This window comes from Canis lupus, chromosome 30, assembly GCF_048164855.1.
Source record: "Canis lupus baileyi chromosome 30, mCanLup2.hap1, whole genome shotgun sequence".
Classification (NCBI taxonomy): Eukaryota; Metazoa; Chordata; class Mammalia; order Carnivora; family Canidae; genus Canis; species Canis lupus.
Genome location: NC_132867.1, coordinates 11,489,000 through 11,508,740, shown reverse-complemented (window position 1 = coordinate 11,508,740; position 19,741 = coordinate 11,489,000). Strand labels below are relative to the sequence as shown.

Genomic DNA, 19,741 nt, shown 5'->3' with positions numbered 1-19,741 from the left:
ATCCCTGGGTGGCGCAGCGGTTTAGCACCTGCCTTTGGCAGAGGGCGCGATCCTGGAGACCTGGGATCGAATCCCAAGTCGGGCTCCCAGTGCATGGAGCCTGCTTCTCCCTCTGCCTATGTCTCTGCCTCTCTCTCTCTCTCTCTGTGACTATCATAAATAAAAATAAAATAAAATAAAATAACTAAAATAAAATAAAATAATAAAATAAAATAGACTTGGTTGATAAATATACTGAATCCTAGTATAAATTATGTAATTTCTAATATATGTATTACCTCAATATTATTTTCATTCCACCAGTTATACTCTGTTAAAAAAGGAAGCTAAATCCAAATTGCTACTTAATTTCTAAGTTATTTATTCAACATTATTTTCTTTATACAAGGGTGTATTCCAGCCCCTAAATCATACAGTTCCAAGCAGGGAATGTGAATTCACATTCTACAAACTGGATTTTCTTTTTTTAAAACACAAGTATATTTTACTTGCAGATATATTTCTAGTTTTTAATGTTTAATTGAAGAGACTGGGACCTAGAAACACAATCTGTGGGAATCTTGGAGCATTCTGTCCTTTATTTTCATTTATTTTGGAAATATGTTTGATTATCTAGACTTATATAGGATACTGGGACTCCTACACAGATTTTAGTCAGAAATCATAGTTCCTCTGAGTATGGTGTTCTGCACAGTCACAGATGGAACATTCTATTTATTTATGGTTACCTCACAACCCAAAAGATAGCCAAGAAAAACAGGGTGATCAAATAACTAAATGGAGGATGGGACTAATATTTGAGAAACGTGCAGAACAAATATGCAATGGGCTTCAGAAAAATATATCTACCAGTTAGAGGAAATCCATAATGGCAGATAATGGGACAAGAATGGGACAGAATAAATGATCAAATAACATCACTATAAAGAGTTGTTAATATAAGTAAATATATGAATATGTAAAATTAGTGATAATATGGTTGGTAAAATTGTCCTCATATTTTTCTTTCCTTTTATGACCTGGGTTTCTGGTCATAAAATAGACAGCTGTTCAGTAACCATGAAAACTATATGATTGCAGATTTTGATGGATTCAGGCATATTGATACTTCCAATTTTAAAACGACTTTATGAGTTTTACACATACCTTTATATATAAATTATTTCAAATGACAGTGGTAGAAATTCAAATAGATCCGCACATTACATTAACATGAATTTAAGAAACAATCAGTTGTCTATAGCGAATTAGAGACTAACAAAATGCTGATTTGGATATTCAGATTCAGAGCTTATGAGGCAGTAGTTCAACAAAAGGAAAATTTGTGATATACTTAAAATATTTGTAAAAATAAATTTCGATTATATCATAAAAAGCACAATTCTATTATCTTTATAGCAGATGGAAGAGAATGATTATAGAACATTTGTAGTCTTTACATGTGGAATTGTATTATTAGTATGGATCTGCATGGATGTTTAAGCCATGTTGTTTAAATTTAATTTGTGTAATTCCAAAATTTTCATTGGAAATAATAGATATGGTCCCAAATGGCAAAGCCCTACATTTTTTTCAGGTCTTTTCTGTTTTCTTAAATTATCTTTCTTTCTCTCTCTCTCTCTCTCTCTCTTTTTTTTTTTTTTTTTCGTGTGTGTGTGTGTGTGTGTGGTAGTTAGGGCTACTCTAACATGTAAGCATTATGAAACTCTGCATGCCACACCAAAAATTATATGACTTAAGCAATTCATTTTGCAATATACTTAGCTGTTCTAAAGTTCCCTGAGAAATAAGTTTTTTAATGAGTTCTCCCATGTAGGTATGTGGTCTAAATCTGTTGAGCATTAGCTTGGGAATGTATTATTCTTTTCACTAGGAAACAATGTTGACAGTGAGGGTGGAGAACACAAGTGTAGGGATGGTTTTACTCTTCATGTATGAAAGGAAAAGTCAATAAAATATGCTTAAACCTAAGGTAGTATGCTAGTGTTATAATTTTGTGAATTAAAATTTTCTCTTGCTATTAAAGTTTAATAATTTCATATTTTTCCTGAATTTATTCAGTATCCTATACCTTTGTACACAAGGGGAAACTGAATTGGTCATTAATTCTCCATAAATATAAATTTTATAGACTATTTGTTATTTACATCGCTTCCCATTCTCTTCCCATTACACAAATAAATGGAAATTAAGTTATTATACCATTACATTTCACTATTAAAGGCAAAGATGTCTGCACATTAACACTGCAATCTAAATGTAGAATAATTAATGTATTATCTACTAGAAATATTAAAATTCAGTTTTTCGATATAATCCCATTGAATTGAAGGAATGGTATTAATAAAATTTAATAGTTAAAAGTCCTAATGTGTGTTTGATAATTTAGCTAAGTGTTATTATGCAGACAAAGTCGAAACTACATGCAAAAGAGCAAAAAGCTGTGTATATGATCTATGGTAGGATGGCAAAACTGAAGATACTCAGTTTGGGCCATTAAGCCAAATATATATCTACAGGACCCTGGGGTCTGTAAATGGACTATTACACACTATTAAAGGTATAAATGAAGGCTAAAAATCATTTATCTCTCACTAAGGAAGTCAGAGACTTTTTTAAAAAATATTTAAGAATAGTGGTCACACTTTATGTTATAATTTTTGTCTATTATATTATGAACATAGGCTTACAAAGCAGTGAAAAGTCTGATTATTCAGAATACAAATAAAACAATTTTTTCTTACTCATAGGATCATTAACAAATGATGACATAATGTTAGATACCAGTATATTTTTCCACTTCTTTTTCCTAGAGAAAAAGTTGCACAACCTAACATTAAAACAGAGTAGCTGGAAAACCACTGCCAGAGTCCTTGAATACACTATATATAAAACCAGCCATCCATTCATCAAAAATAAGAATTTAAGTATCACTGGGTGCAAGGCACTATAATATGTACAGAGGTAACAAATAGAAACAACATATACCTCTATCTAGTTCTTTGATGTTCTTAATTTAGACAGGAAACAAAGATGATGCAATGCTAGTTTTTAAAGATTTTATTTATTTATTTGACATAGAAAGAAAGAACACAAGAACAAAAGGAGCAACGGGCAAAGAGAGGGAGAAGCAGGCTCCCTGCTGAGCAGGGAGCCCAATGTGGGGCTCAATCCCAGGACGCTGGGATCATGAACTGAGCTGAAGGCAGATGCTGAACAAACTGAGCCCCCCAGACGCCCCGATGCAGTGCTATTTGATATAACCCCTATTACAGTTGCAGCAACAGTGTATTGTAAAGCCAAAAGAAAGCTATTATTTCTGTCTGGTGAAGTCCAGAAAATTTCATACGTGTATGTCACATCAAAGATGGTTTACCAGGTCAGAGAGAGAGGCAGAGAGAGAGAAAGGGTATCTGGTGATTCCACTCAGAGAAAAACGTGTGAAAGGACAGAGATAGGAGTTTCTGCATAGAGCCCTTATATACATTCAACACATGTCTTTTGAATAGCTCCTCTATGCAAAGCACTCTCTTAGCAATTGGAGAAACACTGAAAAACAGAGGGCCATCCTTCCCTCCTGGTGCTGACCATCTGAGGGAGACAGGTATTTTAACTGTGATAAGGCTCTTTTTGGGGTCATCTGGGTGGCTCAGTCAGTTAAGTGTTTGCCTTTAGCTCAGGTCATGATCCCAGGGTCCTGGGATGGAGCCCTGCATTGGACTCCTTGCTCTGCAGAGTCTACTTCTCCCTCTCCCTCTGCCTCACTCCCCCAGCGCTCTCTCTCTCTCTCTGTCTCTCTCTCTCACCATCCCAAATAAATTTTAAAAATCTTTAAAAACAACAACAACAATAAATGATGGGGAGTTCATTTGGAACATGAGAATTTCCGTGGTGGAGGAAGAGTGAGGACAGAAAGATGAAGAGATACAGTAAACCCTGAAAGTAGAAATTTACATCTGAGAAGAGAGATCTGTGCTAGAGCAATATACTTGAATATCATCAAAATATTTACTATAAAGCAGTTGTTCTCATTACTGCTGCCCATTAGAAACACCTAAATCACTTTTAAAAAGAAAATCAAAGCCTGTTTCCCAAACAATTCTGATGTAACTAATTTGGGCTACAGGACATGGAGATTTAAAAATACTAAACAACAACATAACAAAAACAAAAACGAAAAGAAAATCAAAACTGCCCAGGGGATCTAACGTGCAGCCGAGCTGAGGACCTCTGCCGTGGAGAGACATAATTGCAGGAGGTCTTTTAATGGTAAGAGCCTGGACTTTGAACCAAACAGAGCCATGCTTACAAGGAAGCTCTGCCAGTTGGCCATGAAACCCTGCACGTGAAAGTCACGGACTCCTTGCCTGCAACCACTACTCTTTGATTTGTAGGATTACGTGCAAGAAAAGTAGAAAGGTGCTTCTCAGGATGCTCTATAAATATCATCTGTAAGAATCATCACCAGTTATTATTATTCATACACCATCATCTTATTCTCCATTATGTAAGTTTGAAGTTGGGCAGTGAAGGAAATCATGGAGGGAAAATATGCAGAACCCCAAGAAAAAGTTCTATGGGCAGAATCTGGGGAACAGGAAGCATTTAAGAGACTAGTAGAGGAGACAGAGACCAACAGAGCAAGATGTAGAAGAGCCAAATGTATGGAGACCTAAAAGAGAGTGGTGCCCTGAAATTTAGTTGATCTATGTCAAACTTCACGAAAATCTGAAGTAGGATGAGTCTGAAGCTCGGCCACTGATTTGGCAAATTCTAAATGTATAGAGTCTCAAAGTGATCACATTAGGGCTGCACAGACCTACAGGTGGTTGCGGAGTAGGGGTGCAGAACCAGAGACAGCTTAGGAAGGCAAGAGAAGGCTACTATTTCCAGAAGTTTAATTTTTAAAAGGAAGGGAGAGGATACAAGGGGGTTACTTAAGGAGAAAGGATTCTGAAACTTTGAAAGACCTTTTATCCTAAAGTGGAAATAATTATAAAAATAAGTAAAAGAAGGCAGTTATGGAAAGTTGAAGCGATATGGAAGAGGCAAATTGAAGAGCTATGACCCCCATTTCTTTGCTGCTTTGGCACCAGCAACCAGGGCAAAATAAATATATTCACTAATACATTAACTATCGCTACAGCTCTCAAAAAAGGACAAGTCCTTCCTTGGTATTTTCCCCTACCTCTGTCCAAGCTCTCATTCTCTAATGCCACTTTAATAATAGTTTTCATATCCCCAATGCTCAGAATGAAACTGATTGATTAACTTGTCTAGTCGGAATATCATTCTAATAAGCTAATAAAATCAGGATCTTCTTTCCATGCTCTCAAGTTTACTAAGCTGAATTTAATTTGACAGAAAAACACCTGTAATCAACAGCATCGGGCAAAAGAACATGACAGAATCAGCCCAAGGCCTTACCCTCCTGGAAAAACAATTCGCAGCTCATGCCTCCTGCACAATACAGGAAAAGCCTTACTTCTGTGTGCTGTACGAAGGGCAGCAAATTTCAGGGCGCTTTTTAAGCATGCCAGACCATCATCCATGAAAAAGAGTTATCAGAAGATGTCAAACCGTACCTACCTAGAAAATGTAAGGGTAATCAGAGGGCGGATTATGGCAGGAGGTGAATCCTTACACTAAGGAAAGAAAACATGAAAGGAGAGAGTGAGACTGTTGCTCTATTTCCAGCACCAAGAGCAATTGGTGTTCTCACCATCCCCACAAAGCCCCTTCCTTGTACACATCCTGCCCCCCAAGGAGTCAGCAGAGGAGCAGATGCTCCATAATCTGCAATTCACTATACCCGCATACATTTGTGTCACAGAGTAATCCCATTTGATCATATTACTCTTTCATCTAGCAGTTTGCATGTGCAGGTGACTAAGGCACTCTCTTACTGGCCACTTTGCATCACCCCAACACAACGTCCTCCTGGGGGTTCACGACTACTTCACTGCATCCAGTTACGCAGTCATTTCATTCCAAAACCGCCAGCATACCCCACCAGCTGTCTTACCCAGAAGCACAGTACTCATTGTTAAGGGGGGTTGTTTTTTTCTCCATTAAGTGTACTTGTTTAATAAAGTACACCCCATAGAGCAGATAGATCCGTTGCATTTATGTTCATTTCCCATGAACTCTCTTCTGGCTCACTGCCTTTTTCTTAATATTAATAGGCAGAGAGACTATTCTATGGTGCTGTGTTGAAAATGAGCATTTAAAGAACACTGAGAAGCCACATTGGAATGAAAAATCTTTTCTAAGGGGTGAGGGTGCCCAACCACAAATGGGCTTAATAAATATTTGTCAAAATAATTTTGATGTGGTAAACTACGTATAACATAAAACATATGGTATTAACCTTTTTAAAGTATACAATTCAGTGGCATTAAGTATATTGACATTGTTGTATAACCATCACTACTATCCATTTCCAGAACTTTTTTTTTTTTTAGATTTTATTTATTTATTCATGAGGCACACAGAGAGAGAGAGAGAGAGAGAGAGAGAGAGAGAGAGAGAGGCAGAGACACAGGCAGAGGGAGAAGCAAGCTTCATGCAGGGTGCCTGAGGTGGGGCTTGATCCCAGGCCTCCAGGATCACATTCTGGGCTGAAGGCAGATGCTAAACCGCTGAATCACCCAGGCGTCCCCATTTCCAGAACTTTTACATCATCCACAAGTGAAAGTCTATACTCACTAAATAATAGTGCCCTTTCCCTGCTCCCCTCAGCCCTAACAACTGACAATCACCATTCTCCTTATTGTCCCTATGAATCTTACTATTGTAGGTACTGCATACAAGTGGAACCATACGGTATTTAACTTTTTTGTCTGACTTCTGTCACTTAAGATAATTTTTTCAAGGTTGATCCATGCTGTAGTGTGTATCAGTATTTCATTCCTTTTTAAGGCTGAAATAATAATTAACTGTAAGTATATAGAACATCTCATTTATCAATTTACCCACTGATGGACATTTTGGTCATTTCTACTTTGGCAGTTGTACATAAAGCTTCTATGAACATGGGAGCAAACATCTATTCCAGTCTCTGCTTCCAATATTTAAGGACATACACCTAGAAGCAGAATTGTTATATCATATGATATTCTGCCTAACTTTTTGAGGAACCACGATACCATACCATTTTCCTTAGTGGCTGCACCATTTTACATTTTCACCATCAGTGCACAACAGTTCCAATTTTTCCACATCCTTGCCAACAACTGGTGTTTTCTACTCTTTTTTTTAAGATTTTATTTATTTATTCATGAGAGACACAGAGAGAGAGGCAGAGACACAGGCAGAGGGAGAAGCAGGCTCCCTCCATGCAGGGAGCCCAATGTAGGACTTGATCCCGGGACCCCAGGATCATGCTCTCAGCTGAAGGCAGACGCTCAACCACTGAGCCACCCAGGCATCCCACTACTTTTTTTTTTTTTTTTTTTGTAATAGCCATTCTAATTGATCTCTATTTGATATTTGAGAGTGAGTGAATTTACTTCCACCTGTGAAGGAATCTAAATCCTAAAGAGATGGTATGTAAGGAGATCATCAAAGACTAACTTTAACTCTCCCTTAGTTTCTTCTGACTGAGCCCCGGGTGCCCTTCCCTTTGGTTTCTTTGGAGTTTCATATTGTTATTACCTTCCTGGTTAGGCTGAGATCATGTGTTTATTTCCAAGAGATGCTAACATCTGTAAGTTGCGAAATTACCCTCACCGATATGATAATGTTTGACAATCCAACTTAGTGGCACTTATTCACTGAAAATCAAAGGCCATTAGTATCTCCATTCATTCATTCATTTGTTCCAAATTTTACCATGAGTTTATTCTTCCCAGCACAGTGTAATTGAACTTTCTGAGCTGATGGACTATTCCATATCTGCTTGATCCATTATATTAGCCATTAGCCACATGTGGCTATTGACTATGTACAATGTGACTATTTCAACTGAGTAAGTCACGAGATTAATAGGCACAGCATAGGGAATATATTCAATTATACTTTAATAGCAGGTTTAGACAAATACACTAAGAATCTGTTCATCATCTTTATCCCAGTTAGTATGGTCATTAAAAATGGCACATGAGTACCACTTGTAATAAAGAGGAGTACAGGTGCGCCTGGGTGGCTCAGTCAGTTAAGCGGCTGCCTTTGGCTGAGGCCATGATCCCAGGGTCCTAGAATGGAGCCCCACATCGGGCTCCCTGCTCAAGAGGGGAATCTGCTTCTCCCTCTGCTCTGCCCCCTCCACTTGTGTGCTCTCTCTCTCTCAAATAAATAAATAAATAAAATATTTAATAAGAAGTAGAGTATAGGTAGGTGCTAATTTCCACTAAAACACAAAGAGAAGAGAGATGAGCTTCCTAGGGGAAAATTAGGAAATGCCTCAAAATGGAGGTAACCATTAAATTATATCTTGAAAGATGAATATGACCTCACTAAATAGAGGAGAAGGGTATTTTAAGAGGGTAGAAAGGCAAAGGCAATTAGCTGGAAACCAAGTGCTGTGTTGAGGGACAGTAAGTGTGTGGTACAGTGAAAGAGACACTATGCCTAGCGGGGAAGTGAGAAAAATGGAAAGAAGTTAGAATAATAGTCCCAGATCTGAGCGTGAAGGGCAGAGTCCAGAAAGTGGCAACAAAAGAAATGAATAAGAAAAGGTAAACTGTGACTTTGCTCTTTTCCTAAGTAGTTCCTTTCCTTGCTCCAAGTTATGACCAAAACATTAATTGGAAAAACTGGAATTAACGGGCTGGGTGTAATTTGTAGTGTAGGCAGAGGCTTTTCTTTAAATGTTTTTGCCTTTTTTTCAGAGAAGCTTATAAATAGAAGATTCTTTCATTGGCCAAACTGGACCATTCTTAAACTCTCTTAAATTAATACAAAAATCTCTTAAATTAATACCCAATATTTAAATAATCCAAGCCTTGGCTTAGCGCCAACCACAGTTGTGTGGTATTTTCTTGTCCATTATAGGATAAAAAGCAAATTCTTACAGAAACTGGCTATCACTATATATAAGCAGGTAAAGTGGTTTTACAGTCCCCCTAGTTCCTCATTCCAAGGTAAAATGTAATATGTACAGCACACTGCAATAATTTCCTATCTAAACTTTTTGCCATTGTTTTAATATTTTAAGTGCTTATTCAAGGGATATGCATCAATCAGAAGCTATTGGCTGTTGTGCTAAAATATCGTTCCTCCTATGGGTTATATAATTCACCTGGCAAATGGTCAATCACGCTTCATTCCTGAGTGAATCATGATTCTGCCTTTGATCTACTTTGCTAGTCTTAGAAACAAGGAAAGTGTGTCTTTGGGATATTCATTAATATTCTCTGTAAGAACTAAAACTGAACTAAATTATGCTAGGCATAGCTAAAGGACTCATTACGCATGAACAATTCACAAACCATTTAAAGAGATTATACAGTTTGTCATAAAAAGCACTGGTCTTTAATTCTAACTGAATATAAACCTATTTGGGTTGAAATCTTAATTAATGATTTTACTCTGGTTCATTAACATTGTGATGTTTCCTCAAGATAATGGTCCACATACCAACCTGGCAGACAATGACCAGAAAAAACGTGTCTCAAATGCGGACAGATGCCAAGTAGCCTTGTAGGCAAAAAAGGAATCCAACCACATATGGAACATTCATACGTGACAACCACAGTTCTCAGCACATGAAAACTAAAATCAATTCTAGATAGATCAAAGAGCTGAATGTAAAAAGCAAAATTTGAAAACTTAAAAATATATGAGAATATTTTATGACTTCACCATAAGGAATGGTTTCTAAAACAAGACATAAAAAAGAGAAAACATAATGTAAAAGTTTTATTACTTTTAATGAAACAAAATATACTTAAAAAAATAAGACACACTAAAAAACCCAGAAAAAATAAGATGCAGCCCAGGGAAAAATATTTTCAACCAAATAGTTTAACCAAAAATGAGTTTGGATGTAGGATATATAAAGGACTTCTATAAATCTACAAGAAAAAGATAAATATTGCAGTAAAAAAAAAAAAAAAAAAAAAGGTAAAATATTTTTTGAGTAATTCACAGTGAAGACAGCTGAATTCTCAATGAAAAGATGTTCACTGCACAATCAGGAAAGAAAAATGAAAACTATTCAATTGGTAAAATTGACAATATTAAATTTTGCCAAGTGTAGACAGAATGGTAGTTCTCACAAATGTGCTTGGTAAGTATAAATGCTACATGTGTTGTGTGGGATTTGGGCAATACCTGAATACAGGAAATCAGTAAATTCCAGATAATCAAACAATTTCATTCTTAGGCATATCCATGAAAAAAAGAATTGTATACATTCCCAGTGATGCATGCACATGCACATGCAAATCATTGCTACACTGTTATAGAAATTGGAAGTGCCTAATTGTGGTAGATTTAAAAAATGGAATACTATACAGCAATGAAAATGAATGAATCAAGTCTTCCTGTTATAGAAATTGGAAGTGCCTAATTGTGGTAGATTTAAAAAATGGAATACTATACAGCAATGAAAATGAATGAATCAAGTCTTCCTGCATTGACTTAAATCACAAAAATCAATATTCCTGAGAATGCACATGGTATGTTACAACTTATTTAAATAATATAGTTATTTAATACAATACTATACATGAAGGGTGTACATGTATTAAAAGTTAATACATGGGGATGAAAATAACAAATTTACTATTAAGTTACCTCTTGGAGGGAGATGTAATCTGTGCACAAAAGGTTTAAATTTTGTTTACTATGTTTTTACATAATCCAAGTGGTAATTTACAGACATTTGCTTCTCTCTATTTTCTCCATCTCTGCCAAACATGTCATAATATCACAAAGTCAGAGTCAGTAAAGTTCCAAATACTCTACATTATAGCATCTCAACTCTACAGGCCATCTTCTTATGTGATTATTGAAATTGTGCTCTTAACCAGTATGTCCTTCTGATGCAGGAGTCTCTTGCTTCATTAAAAATGAATCACATGGGGATCCCTGGGTGGCGCAGCAGTTTGGCGCCTGCCTTTGGCCCAGGGCGCGATCCTGGAGACCCGGGATCGAATCCCACGTCGGGCTCCCAGTGCATGGAGCCTGCTTCTCCCTCTGCCTGTGTCTCTGCCTCTCTCTCTCTCTCTGTGTGACTATCATAAATTTAAAAAAAAAAATTAAAAATAAAATGAATCACATGATTTGACACACTATGCTCTGTGATCAAGTATTTCTTTGAAGCACAGTAATCCAAGAAGACATGCCCATAGTCCTCAGTGAGATCTAAAAAGCTACACTGATGGCTTCTCCCAAACTGCCAAATTGAGCGCCAAACTGACCTAGCTGATTTGGGGAGCAACTGTTGTGATAAATTCCACGTGCCTAGTTACATCTGAAATGCTTGTTGGAATATGGATTCCAGAGTCCTATCTGCACATATTTTAACGTATTCAATCTGATCGGGGGTCAAGGGAGTGTTATTTCAGTGTTATTTTTCTTGATTAAGAGGTTTCCTTGGTTCAGTGGCCAAAGTTTGGAAAATACTGCTTTGAGGAATTCAGTCCCTTGATAAAAATGAATAAATATATACAACAGAATTCCAGAGATGTTATTAAGAAAGCATTAAAGGAGGTATATTTAAATCTATTTGCTTAACATGAAGGTCTTCACAGAAGGGTAACAGCTGCTTTGTGTTTCCAAAGATCCAAAGATCAAGAAAAGTGAGAACCATTATGAGCCAAAGTTCTAACACACAAAAGCAGAGAGGAATGATATAGCCTCAGTATTTGAGAAAATGCAAGTAGATTTTCATAGTAACTGATAAAGCTAAAAACTGAAGAGAGGAATTCTGAGTCCAAATGATAGAGCACCTTCAGTAACAAGATAACCTTCATCACTTGTGCTCTAGAAAGAGGACTCTTGCAGATATGATGTATGGATTTAAATGGAGCAAGAACGGAGGTGAGTTGTTAGTTTAGAAGGCTAATCCCAAGAATTAAAAGTGGGAACTGGGGGCAAGGCTGTCTATGGAGAAAAGAAGCTAGGTTCAAGAAAAATAAAAGCATTAGTAAATATATATGTGTGTGTATTTTTTTGTTGTTGTTGTTACTTGAGTGTAGTGGATGAGGGAGAGGGACATGTCATAGGTGATTTTGTCCTGATGCATGATGGACTTACTTAGGACTTAGAAAACCAAGTAGAAGGTCAAGTATGGTAGGAAAAATGATACATGTACCTTTGAGTAATTTCCTTTACTATATTTTCCTTACAAATTTTTGCAATATATCTCTAGCTGGAGATATCAAGTAGATTTTTGGAAATACAGGAGTAGCAATCAGGAGTACTATGTGGACTAGAGACATAAAATTTGGATTTCATTAGTGAAACTCTAGACACGATCTGGGGTGACTGAGGAGCATGAGGGCTAAATGCAGAAATATAATGAACAAATAGAAAGCTGAATCTGACAGGTAATTTATGTAAAAAGATATGATATAGAGTGCTCCAGAAATGTCAGCTTACTCCTCCTAACTCCAAATAAAGACCAAATAAAATGGCAGAAATTGTAATCTATTGGAAATTTCAGAGATGTATAAAACTAGAAGGGTTGGAAATAGAGATTACATGGTAGAGGAGAAACATGAGGGTTGGAATGCTCAGAGATTACATGGTGGAGGAGAAACATGAACCACCCTTAAAAATGCGTAGGATTTGGCTAAGTTAAAGTGGGGAAACATGCAGATCATAGAAGCCATGTGTGTGGAAATATGAAGGTGGAGGTGTACAATTTCTGTCTCAGAAAGACGTAATGGACTCTTCCAGATTCCTTGGCCATATCTGTGCAAATTTTGAAGTAAATGATGAAGACTCTAATTTTTATGCTTCTTCTTTAACTTCCAGAGATGATGGTACAGTTGGGGCAATGATTAGAGAGGCGGGCTTTCTTACTAAAGAAGTTTTCTCTGACTATGACATCCTTGCAAAGTCACTGTTTAGAGAAGACTGGTCTGAGGGTGGTGCCAAGAATGGTTTGGACATGAAAAGGATATTGAGATCAAAAAATTATGAGTGCTGAAACAAAATTTTTAAAAATAATGAAACTTCTCTAAATACGAGAGGGAAATATAGTCCCATGGAAACTGGAGAAGCATGTACTCTGTCACGAGCAAGAACTTGTTTCCAATTGTGGATCTTCCCCTATTTGCTGAATGACTGTGTATATTTTGCTTAACCTCTCTGAGCTTCAGTTTCTTCATATATTAAAGAAATCTAAAGAAGATTCTTACCTCAAAAGAATGATGTGAAAATTGAATGAAATATCTATCGCAGGTAAGATGCCTAATGCTATGTCTACAGTTTTCTCCTATGTGGCCTAGGGTAAGTCAGCTACTCTTCTAATACCTCTATTTCCTATAGCATTGGAGACTTGGCCAGTTCATAGGACACTAATATGTTTTAGATATTACCATGAATGCATTAACAGGAATACTGCTCACTCACTTCAATAGCAAATTTAGACATAAATTATTATGTGACCAGGTAGTAAGTCTAGTCTATTGTATGTTATTATGGTTATGTTTCTGAACTCAGAGATCAGAGAGCGAGAGAGCGAGAGAGAATGAGAGAGAAAGGTGCGGGGGGGAGAGAGAAAGAGAGAGAGAGAGGAAATCAGTTGAGTTCTCTGGACTATAAGGAGGAACTCATTCTCTAGTGGACTGGATGGAAGCTCACCTCAAGTTACATTTCAAATGGTGCATTGCACCTGCTCATTCATCAAGCTGCCAAGGGCTTGCTTTGCTGCCCTGTTTTGTTTTGTTTTGGTTTTTTTCTTCTTCTTCTTTTAAAACTCACACCTCTGCAGTGTCTTAAGTTGCTCTGCCTCATAATGAAAGTAACATAGTAAATCTTGCTTGAATAAAAATAGCTCCTAATATATCAAGTATAGATGGATGCCAAAAGGTGAGTTCTCACAGCTGAGTACATTAGTTTCCAAATATTGCAAGTGAGCATATAGCTTCCCTTTCATTTCTGACCAATGTTATTTTGTTTCTGAATTGATTCCACTATGCAATAAAATAAAGACAATTATACAGGCCAATATAATTCTCTTTGGGGAGATATCAGGATATTTTTCTTTATTCTGTGCAGTACACAGTAAGAGAAAGTCAGCTTTAAACCTATGGGACTCCAGGGCAGCTGTTGAATCTCTGTCCTCCTCCCATACCCAGACAGTGCTTTGCCGCTAGAAATCACTAACCCCTTGCAGAATATAGCCTAGAAGATGGTAACACTATGCTGGTTCAAGGACAGGGGACGTGAAGAAAAGGGAAGTAAAAGGAAGTATGTGGAAAAATCCACCCAACATGTGATTAACAGCTGTGTTCTGAAGCCAGCCTTCATCAGGGATCTGCAGCTGTGTCATTGTGCTTCAATTCTGCAGATCATACAGGGCTAAATTGGAAGACGCATGCAGGAAGATAGGTGGAGAAGGGTTAAAGGAAGTCCAAAATCCATAGTAACGATATGAGGTGCATGCCCTCACTCCTTACTCCTGCATCCTCAGTTTTACCCTCCCCTCCTGTGAGAGGAAGATAGGTTCCTAAGACACACACACACAAAGTCCTCACCCCACTGGTGTGTGTTCTTAGATGCTGTTGCTGATGTTTCGTTTTGTTTTGTTTTCCTTTTGGGGGAGGAAAGGAAGGGACTGATGGAACACCCACTAACCCTTTAATAAAGCCATTAATGAAATCAACATGCTGCATGCCTTTCAGAAAGCTTTCAAAAGATACAGAAGAGACACAGGATTCAGAGTAGCAAACTGAATCTCTCAAAATAATAGGTCTGAGGAGCATCCAAGTTTGGGCCCAAGCCTAACTACCACACTTCTAGCTGGCCTCCTCATAAACAGATGGATTCTCAAAGTATTTTCTATTTAGTATTACATCCTAGTTCCCAAACAACCGTAATGAAGGAGAAATTCTAAGTGGGAAAAGAATGCAATGATATTGTCTCCATCACCACCAACCCCCGCCCGCCCCCCCCCCCGCCCCCCATGTGCTCAAAGACGTATATTTCCTCTGAAAGTTCTCCTTCAAGCAACCAACACCCCGTGTGGGCCATTCTAGAGTCCTTCATCTCTGCCCCTTCCTCCAAATGCTCCCGGGCGCTGAAGATCCACCTCCAAATTAAACCATCTCCCACCACTACTTGAAATACACAAACCATTTCTTCACAGGCCTTTGTAAGGCACAGCCTGACACAATCACTTAAAAAGAAACGGGGCAGATGACCCAGAGGAGTTTGCAAGGTCAGGGCACTCCCTGGTGAGGGCGTGAAAGGGTGGGAGGTGCTGAGGTCAGGGGTAAATGACGCCGCGAAATGAAGGCCCCGGCCCTGCAGCCTCCCGCCTGCAGATGCAGAAGGGTCTCCAGCGAGCCCGGGTCTGGAGGCCTGCCCCGTCCAGCCGCAGAGAGGCCGCGGACGCGCATTTCAAAGCCGCATCTCAGAGCAGCGCACTTAAAAGCGCCAAGGAAAGCCTGGCTGAGGACCGCACTGCCCCGAATCACCTGCGGCCATTCTCTTGCAGGCTCATCAACGTTCCCCGCTGTCGTCCCCTCTCCTGCGCCTCCTCGAGGGCGTTGGGGGCGCACCCCAGGGCTTTTCGGGGGCGGGAGCAGCTCCGGACCGAAGACCCGGAGGGGGTGCCTCGCACGCCCCCGCCCCCGCACCTGCCCGTACCCGGACCGCCCGGGACCTCTGCGGGCCTGGGGGCGTCTCCTGCGCGGGGCCCCCGGGGATGGCGCGGCGCGGCGCGGGGCCTCCCGCATTGTGTCCGCAGCGCTGCGGGGTCGAGCCGCACGAGCGGGAGGAGCGCGGGGGCCGAGGGCCCGGCAGGGGCAGTGGTCGCCGGTGCAGAGGCGCCCGCACCTCCCGCCAGTACCTTTTCCAGCTAAACGCCAGCCTGGAGCGCTTCCCCGCACGTCCCGCGCGCGTGGTTTTGTGCGGGGAGAACGGGGCGCCGCCGGTCATTCACCGGTCTCCCGTCCTGCCCGCTCCCCAGGTACAGCCCCTCCGCCGTGGCCTCGGCCCCCGCCTTCCCGCGGCCGCGCTGCCGTCCGGGCAGAAGCCGCAGGTTGCAGACGCGGGTCTCGGGAGACTTCGCCGCCCGTCTCCCTGCGGGTTCCTCGGGGTCCTCTAGCGGCGCGTCCTCCAAAGCCCCCTGGCGCCCCCCTTGAGACGGAGGCTTTCAAAGTCGGGGCGCCTCCTGCCCACCTGCCCCGCGGCGGCGCCCGGAGCATCCTCGGAGGCGGTGCCCCCCGGGCCCCAGGACGCCCCGCATCCGCGCTCGCGGGCAACCCGGCCGCGCGCCGCAGACCCCAGCCCCGAAACTTCTCTGTGAAGCGGGCGGCCCGCCCGGAACGGACGCTCGGAACAACTCGCAAGGGATTCCGAAGAGCCGCCGACCCAGAAACCCGCATCCCTGCAGGGAGACCTGTGGAGTCCCGCCCGGGCGCAGGCTGCACTCTCGACGTGGCCTGAGGGCTCCGGAGTCCACCCCCGCGAGGCCCCAGCGCCACCGGTCGCGGCAATCTCCGGGCACCCCGCGGGGTCGGGGCGCACCCGGCGCGCGGGCAGCCACCGAGCGAGCGCAGCGCGTCCCCGCGACCGCTCCCGAGCCTGCGGGCGCTGCCTCGGCCGCCGCGCGGGGGACTCACCCTCCACGGGACGGCGTCCAAGCCCCGGGCCGCGACTTTGCGGACCGCAGAGCCCCCCGGGTCGGGAGCCACCGCCGAAGCCGCGCGCGACTCTCAAACGCGAGGGCGAGGGAATCCGGGCCGGGGGCCAGTCGGGTTTCTTCCCGCCGTCGGCTCCCTGGGAAGACCCGATCCCGCTTCGGCGGAGCCGTCTCGGAGCCCCGCTCCCGTGTTCCTAGAGCAGCGCGGAGCGGACGCGGCGCATGCAAATGGCCCGAGTGTGCGCTTCTATTGGTGGCTGCGGAGGCCCCTGGGTCCTACTGCTCGGCGCCAACTCGGAGGCGCCCAGGGGAGGTGGATTTAATTGATTCGTTACCTCGGGTATTGTGATGCCTGCTGCGATGTTTAACCGGGGGGCGGGGGGGGGGACCCTCACATTGAAACTCCTGTCATGTGATCTATCATTTCATTTTGGCTTTTAATTGTCTGTGCAGAGTGGCTTTGGCAATACAAAGGGTCTTAACATTTTCTGAAGAAGATTCACGGATACTTTTGGCGGAAAAAGCCTCTTTTCTGCTCCCTCGCATGAGTTATTTGGATAGAAATCCAGGAAATGTGTATGTAGTCAGATACTACTGCACTTCACCCATGTGAAATAATACTTGATTTTATTCTAGGAAATGCATGGCTGCTCCGAAGTAGGTTAAAATGCTAGAAGCTGAAATAGGAATGTGAGGATTATTAGTACATTTGATATATATTTTAAATGATACTGAGAATGCATCGATGACAATGCCATGGACATCATTTTTATTACGCAGAATTAATTCAGAAATATTTTATCTGTGAATACTGATAACAGAAATAAAGGTCAACAGGAAGATGTTGGCTAACGTCACAAGATTTCAAGTGTTTACCCTTAATTACCACATTTTCTTTTTTACAGTTTCTCCTTTAGCAAACCCAATAGCAATGCAAATTGGCGCAACAAGGGGATTTCAAGGGAGGCGGCAGGCCTGTGATGACCAGCGATTTGAAATACTTTAACATTGAGCAAAAACACTTCGGTAGGTCATCATTAAATGTATCTGTCTTAAAAGTTAGAATATTAATAGCTCAGTCTTTACATGTGACCTGAAAACCCTTAAGCATGGTTTTCCCTTGACCTTTAATTTTGTGGAGGAAAAGAGAAATTCTCGTGTAAACTGAAATGACACAGACTCTCCACCAAGTTCCATCGAAGATTATTTGCTGATATTACAGCTTAGGAAATAGCATGATTTTATTGTGTTTGAGATGTAATAGTAATGTAAATTTAATTACAAAATTATGATGTCTGTAATTTACAGCCGAATGCCTGTTAGACAGTGATACACCGAATAAGGTCAGCAACAACCAACTCATAAATTCACCATCCATGTGTAAACCAAATAAATGAAAACGCAAAAGGCAAAAATACAACAGAATTGAGACCCCATTCCAAATATATGTGTAGCATTTGAATTTATGTAGCGTGCGCTACAATCCTTCATTTCCATAACTCCTTCCCCTTCCAGCCCTTTCCCTTCCCCCATCAGTAACCCTTGACAACAGAAGTGTTACTTTGAGTCCGGGTTGCCTTTGCTGCTTTCCAGACCTAACTTAGAGATTACATCCTTGTAGGATACAGAATTAACTCTTACATGATTGAGGTGGAAAAGAAGAGAGCTGCCTTCAGGGTTAGAAGACTGAGCATTCTTAGGTGTATGTCAATTTCTTTCATCAAATATACATTCTTGAGACATCCATGACCACTAATTTGGAGTGAAAAGACATGATCAATTGTCATTATATCAGAGCCAATTTGCTCCACTTCCCGCTGCTATTGTGTTTCTGGAACAGCCTTTTGGAATGTCTTTTATTCAGGATGATTACAATCACTTTAAGGCTAGGTTCAGAATTTTTCAATTTACAATAAAGTTAACATAAAAGTATCAAGATATTACTATGTTCAGTATAAGACTGTGAAGGACTCATTGTCTGTAAAAGAAAAAAAAAAGAAGAAGCTATTATTTGGTAGAGTAAGAAAAGGATAATGACCATGCAAAGTTGAATGGAGAAGACTGATACTCAATTCTTTTTTAAAACAAGTGTATTATTGGCCTTTCAACTTTCTGCTACAAGTAGACTTGAAAAAATAATCACTTCTTCTAAGTGCAAATTGAAAGTTGTGCATTTAATGAATATCGTTTTACAACTGAGGGAAGATGTGTTTTATGCAGGCCAAGTTCATACAAAATTAATGTGATTTATCTATGACTACAATTTAATAGGGAATTTGAATAGTGGACAACTATGATAGTGAACAAACAAGAATAAATACATAAAAGGCCCTATTAACACATTTAGCATACGCTTGTTTGATCAATTTCACTCACTTCCTGCATAAAAGGCCCAGGCAAACATACGGCAAGCTAATCAGAAGTATAAATTCAACTTATTTATTTTTCCAGAAAAAAAGATCTTCCACATCTCTTCAATGAGTTACTTGTGTTTATCCAAATTATGCTCATATATTATGAGATATATGGCATATCATACATATATATTTATGAATATTTAAAATTACTTGGATACAGGGGTAAAACATTTTTCAAACAAATACTATTAAAACCATAATAGTGTTCATCATTTCTCAACCTGTAGAAGTATCCTTGATCTATTCTTTACTACTGGAGGTATTCTCGGACTCCTCATTTCATCAGTACAGTTTTCAAGGGCAATATATGCTCTGTCAGAAACTGATTTCCATTATGCCCTTGGATCATGATGACAATGCCTTATTGTAGCTAATGTGAACATCTATAAAAGTTGGAAGGGAAAACATACCTGGCATATCCCTGTATTCAATCACTGTAATCAACTTTCTTTCTAAATTTAAATTGGTAAACATGTAATAGCATATCATTTGGTAATAATTTAATAAACGCTAATGACATTCAGTTACTACCCAAGCTATTTTTAAAATTCTCTGTCTT

The 19,741-nt window shown here is 40.4% G+C and overlaps 1 protein-coding gene across 6 annotated transcripts in view; it reads right to left on the bottom strand.

Moving 5' to 3' along the window:
• The window catches only part of ROBO1 (roundabout guidance receptor 1), a 1,129,252-nt gene extending 1,112,272 nt beyond the window's left edge, over positions 1-16,980 (bottom strand). For all 6 annotated transcript variants that reach the window (XM_072806522.1, XM_072806527.1, XM_072806524.1 and 3 more), the window contains exon 1: positions 16,746-16,980. The gene's annotated coding sequence lies outside the window, so the exon portion shown is untranslated. The remainder of the gene's footprint in view (positions 1-16,745) is intronic.
• Positions 16,981-19,741: the final 2,761 nt, after the last annotated feature.